The sequence below is a fragment of the Tachyglossus aculeatus genome, chromosome 17 (genome assembly GCF_015852505.1).
Source record: "Tachyglossus aculeatus isolate mTacAcu1 chromosome 17, mTacAcu1.pri, whole genome shotgun sequence".
In the NCBI taxonomy this organism is placed as follows: domain Eukaryota; kingdom Metazoa; phylum Chordata; class Mammalia; order Monotremata; family Tachyglossidae; genus Tachyglossus; species Tachyglossus aculeatus.
In genome coordinates, this window is record NC_052082.1 from 18,601,255 (window position 1) to 18,607,153 (window position 5,899).

General features: G+C 43.4%; 1 non-coding gene across 1 annotated transcript; it reads right to left on the reverse strand.

Moving 5' to 3' along the window:
- Positions 1–5,485: 5,485 nt before the first annotated feature.
- Positions 5,486–5,623, reverse strand: LOC119939739. The gene has a single exon (XR_005454703.1). It is a non-coding gene; the product is annotated as a small nucleolar RNA SNORA7 (small nucleolar RNA).
- Positions 5,624–5,899: the final 276 nt, after the last annotated feature.

Sequence of the window (5,899 nt, forward strand, 5' to 3'; positions counted from 1 at the left end):
AGTAGTAATAATAATGGCATTTATTAAGCACTTACTATGTGCAGAGCACTGTTCTAAGTGCTGGGGAGGTTACAAGGTGATCAGGTTGTCCCACGGGGGGCTCACAGTCTTAATCCCCATTTTACAGATGAGGTAACTGAGGCCCAGAGAAGTTAAGTGACTTGCCCAAAGTCACACAGCTGACAATTGATGGAGCCGGGATTTGAACCCATGACCTCTGACTCCAAAGCCTGTGCTCTTTCCACTGAGCCACGTTGCTTCTCATCAGTAGTATCAGTGGTGTTCAAGCAGCATACTCTAATGGAAAAAGCACAGGCTTGGAAGTCAGAGGAACTGGGTTCTAATCCTGGCTCTGCCCATTGCTTGCTGTGGAACCTTGGGCAAGTCACTTAACTTCTCCGTACCTCAGTTTCCTCAACTGTAAAATGGGGATTCAGTACCTGCTCCCCCTGTGACTCAGACAGTTAGCCCCATTTGGGACAGGGACTGTGTCCAATCAGACTAATTGGTAACTACCCCAGCACTTAGAACAGTGCTAGACACATACTAAGCATGTAACTAATTAACTAATAATTATTAATGATTAATAATAACAGTAATAATCCCAAGCATCTGCACCCGAAGATGCAAAAAGGAACCTGGGGGCAGGTGCTAGGGCACTCTCCCAGTCCTCTGGGAAACACTTAAGAATAATAATTTTGGCATTTATAAAGTGCTTACTATGTACCAAGCCCTGAGGTAGATACAAGATAAAGTTCCTGCCCCATAGATGGCTCACAGTCCAAGTAAGAGGTAGAAGAGGTATGTAATCCTCATTTTACAGATTTGGAAACTGAGGCACAAAGAAGTTAAGTGAATTGCCCAAAGTCACACAAAAGGTTCATCATCATCATCATCATCAGTCGTATTTATTGAGCGCTTACTATGTGCAGACCACTGTACTAAGCGCTTGGTAAGTACAAATTGGCAACATATAGAGACAGTCCCTACCCAACAGTGGGCTCACGGTCTAAAAGGGGGAGACAGAGAACAAAACCAAACATACTAACAAGATAAAATAAATAGAATAGATATGTACAAATAAAATAAATAAATAAATAAATAAATAGAGTAATAAATATGTACAAACACATATACGTATATACAGGTGCTGTGGGGAAGGGAAGGAGGTAAGATGGGGGGACGGAGAGGGGGATGAGGGGGAGAGGAAGGAAGGGGCTCAGTCTGGGAAGGCCTCCTGGAGGAGGTGAGCTCTCAGCAGGGCCTTGAAGGGAGGAAGAGAGCTAGCTTGGCGGATGGGCAGAGGGAGGGCATTCCAGGAGTGTGCTGACCAAACAGTGTGCTATTCCCATCTCCTTAGACTTAAAGTCCCATGTGGGGCAGGGTCTATAAATGACCTGATTAACAAATATCTACCTCAGTGCTTAGAACAGTGCTTGACACATAATAAGCTCTTAACAAAAAACATAAAAAATGGCAGAGCCAGGATTAGAACTCAGGTCCTTTGACTCCCCAGTGCACAATAGGCCATGCATTTATACTGTACTCTCCCAAGCTCTTAGTACAGTGATTTGCACACAGTAAAGCACTCAATAAATATGAATGAGTGAATGAATGCTGCTTCCCTTAAAACTCAACAGGCTAGGATCATTGAAAGTCTCAGAGTAGTCACTAAGGAACCGCTGTACATGGAGGACTGCATCCAAGAAGTACAAACCCAAGGAGAAGGTGGCAGACCACTTTGCCAAACTGCTCTGGAGATACAGGCTGATGATAAGTCTAAGGAAAACCAAAGCTCATTATGGGCAGGGAACGTGTCTGCTAACTCTGTGGTATTGTACTCTCCCAAGTGCTTAGTGCAGTGCTCTGCAAAGAGTAAGTGCTCAAGAAATACCATCGATTGACCGATCAGCCAGGGAAGCCATTCACACAACCAAAAATCTGAATTGAAAACTGATCTAGGCACCGCCATTGAATTCCATAATAATAATAATAATAATAATGATAGCATTTATTAAGCGCTTACTATGTGCAAAGCACTGTTCTAAGCACTGGGGGGTTACATGGTGATCAGGTTGTCCCACGGGGGGCTCACAGTCTTCATCCCCATTTTACAGATGAGGGAACTGAGGCCCAGAGAAGTCAAGTGACTTGCCCAAAGTCACACAGCTGACAGTTGGCGGAGCCGGGATTTGAACCCACGACCTGTGACTCCAAAGCCCGGGCTCTTTCCACTGAGCCACGCTGCTTCTCTGATCTCACTTGCTGAAATAACAAGGGACGAAAAAGATATACAGAAGATACATAAAAGATCCCAGCTCTGCCACTCGTCTGCCGCGTGGCCTTGGACAAGTCAGTTGACTTCTCGGTGCCTCAGTTACCTCATCTGTAAAATGGGGATTAAGACTGTGAACACTATGCAGGGCAGAGATGGTGTCCAACCCAATTTGTTTGGACCTACCCCAGCGCTTAGTAAAGTGCCTGGCACATGGTAAATGCTTAACAGATACCATAATAATTATTATTATTATATATGGGTAGCAGGGATAAGAATTGTGGAAAGGATGTTATGAAGGAGATACACCACTAACATGAATGGCAAGAACCAGTCCAAATTTTGTGCTGACATAAGCACTGAGGTGAATACAGGATAATCAGGTTGTCCCATGTGGGGCTTACACTTTTAATCCCCATTTTACAGATGACGTAACTGAGGCACAGAGAGGTTAAGTGACTTGTCCAAGGTCACACAGCAGACAAGTGGTGGAGTTAGGATTATTACCCATGTCCTCTAATTCCCAAACCTGGGCTCTTTCCACTAAGCCACTCTGCTTCTCATCCATACAGGTGACTAGCAGCACACTATCCAGTGATGCATCAATAGACAAGGAAGCAGGAAATTTGAATCAAGAAGCCAGCACACCCTAACCAAGATTATCAAACAGAGTGTGTTGGCAGTTGGGTATTAGACTCCAGAACAAACTAATGCCCTAGAAAGCTGTAGTGCTTCCCAATCTAATCTCCAGCTGTGATCCTCAGATACCCTAAATATGCCGCATTTGACAGTTTGAGGAGTTCCGTCAGCATTGCTTGCGGGCCACACTCAACATCAACTGGCCAGGCAGTGTCACAAACAGCCAAGTCTTGGAATGGATTTTGTCCACAAGTATTGAAGCAATGTTCACCTCAATCTCTTAGTACAGTGCTCTGCAAACAATAGGCAATAAATACTATTGACTTAGCAGGATTTCTGTGGGTTGGACAAAGAAGGAAAATGGATGACAGTAGGACACCCAAATAACTGCTCCATTGTGAGCCAGTAGAGTGAGTTAAAAGAGGGCAAAGAAGAACAAGATGAAAGAAGAAACATTTTAAGGACTCAGTAAAATGCAGCTTCTACAGTGTGGCATCACAGCTGAAAGCTCAGAGACAACAGTGGCAGACAGACCAGACTGGCGATCTGCACTCCAGAAAGGAGCGGCTCTTTGGGAGCAGAAATCGCAAAATGATCATAAGACAAAGAAGCAAAAGTGAAAACAGTGCTAAGTGTTGCAAACAGCAAACAAAAGAGGACCATGAAGTATGATTTCTGAGTGTGCTGGTTGTGTTGTATTGTGGATTCCTCATTGGCCCGTTCAACCACACATTGACTCATGGGTGAAAGCCATCATCTGGGGTGTTATCTTTGCCTATAAAGTACAATTATAAGCTTATGTTATAGAAGGACAGAGAATAATTAGTCAAACAGCATCATTTTACTTTAGGAAAATTTTTGTTGAATTCTGACAGAAATACTTCAGAACAAAATAGGTGGTATTTATTAAGCTCTGACTATATGCTATGCACTATGTTAAGGACTGGAGTAAAGACAAGATAATCAGAACAGACACAGTTCCTGTTCCATGCTGGGCTCAAAGTCTAAGAGATTTCTTATCCCCATTTTAAAGGGGAGGAAACTAAAGCAAAGAGAAGTTAAGCAACCTGCGCCTGTTATTTTTCCTTTTTCCTCTTTTTCCCCTTTTTATTACTCTATTATGTACTATTATTAGATTTATTACTCTATTTTACTTGTACATATTTACTACTCTATTTTATTAATGATGCATATATAGCTAAAATTCTATTTGTTCTGACGATGTTTTGCTTTGTTGTCTGTCTCCCCCTTCTAGACTGTGAGCCTAAAATAGAGTATTTTTATTACTCTATTACATACTACTTATTAGATTTATTACTCTATTTTACTTGTACATATTTACTACTCTGTTTTATTAATGATGCTCATGTAGCTATAATTCTATTTGTTCTAACGATTTTGACACCTGTCTACATGTTTTGCTTTGTTGTCTGTCTTCCCCTTGTAGACTGTGAGCCCGTCCTTGGGTCGGGACCATCTCTGTATGTTGCCGACTTGGACTTTCCAAGCGCTTAGTACAGTGCTCTGCACACAGTAAGCGCTCAATAAATACGATTGAATGAATGAATGAATAAGGCCCACAGAAGACAAAATGGCAGAGGCAGGATTAGAACCTCTTCACACAGCAGACAAAAAGGCAGAGATCATCATCATCCATCGTATTTATTGAGTGCTTAGTGTTTGCAGAGCACTGTACTAAGCGCTTGGGAAGTACAAGTCGGCAACATATAGAGACAGTCCCTACTCAACAGTGGGCTCACAGTCTAAAAGATCATGTTAGAGCCTCGATCTGCTGATTCCTAGGCCTATGTGCTTTCCACTAGGCAACACCACCGTTAGGAAGAGTTGGTCTCTTGGTTCCTGTTTTAATCTCTGTTCTCTAATATACTGCCTTTGGGAAGCGGTGGCAGAGTCGGGATTAGAACCCAGGTTGTCTGACTCCCATCCCACGCTCTTTCCACTAGACTGTGTTGCTTCCCAATCAATCAAACAAATATTGAGAGCCCACAGTATTGGGAGCACTGTAATAGCAATCAGTGAATCAGTAGTATTTACTGAGCCCTTACTCTGTGCAGAGCACTGTACTAAGTGTTTAGGAGAGTCCAATAGAATTAGTGGACATGATCCCTGCACTAAGGACCTTACAATCTAGCAGTGGAGAGAGACACTAAAATAAATTAAAGGGGAAGCAACAGAGTTAAAAGTGGAATGCATGGAAGTGTTGTGAGAGGAGGAGAAGGAGTAGCTAAATCACTCAAGTAAATAATTGCTATAGTAGGGACTGAAATAGGGTGGTGGGATGAGGGATTAGTTAGAGACGGCATACCTAAGTACTAACCACTTGGAAAGCTGTCTGTCTTGTACCGTCGAGTCGTCTCCGGCTCATAGCGATGCCATGGACACATCTCTCCCAGAACACCCCACCTTCATCTGCAATCGTTGCAGTAGTGTATCCATAGAGTTTTCTTGGTAAAAATACAGAAGTGGTTTACCAATGCCTCCTTCCGCGCAGTAAACTCGAGTCTCTGCCCTCGACTCTCTCCCATGCTGCTGCTGCCCAGGGGAGTTTTGACTTGTAGCAGATTGCCTTCCACTCGCTAGCCACTGCCCAAGCCAGGAATGGAATGGGTAGGCTTCTGTTTGACTCTCCCTCTCGTTGTCAAGACTGGTAGAGTACTGGAAACTCTCCAGGTGTGACCCTGAGAGGAGACTTGGAAAACTACAATAGAGAAAAAAGACTTGATTCCCGCCTGCAGGAAGTTTACAATATACCGGAGCAGATAGACAGCATCCCAGTGTCCCTTTATAGCACTGAAAAACACCACAACGCTCGTGGAATGATGGAGCACTATATCACTGTCCCTCTGCCCCACTTGTGTATTTTCTTCTCCAACTGGGTTTGCACGCAGTTAGGTAGACAATCTGTCCAAACATCCCCTTCTGTGTCTCAGAGAAAACAGGAAAGTGGTTGTCATAGGGAAGTGA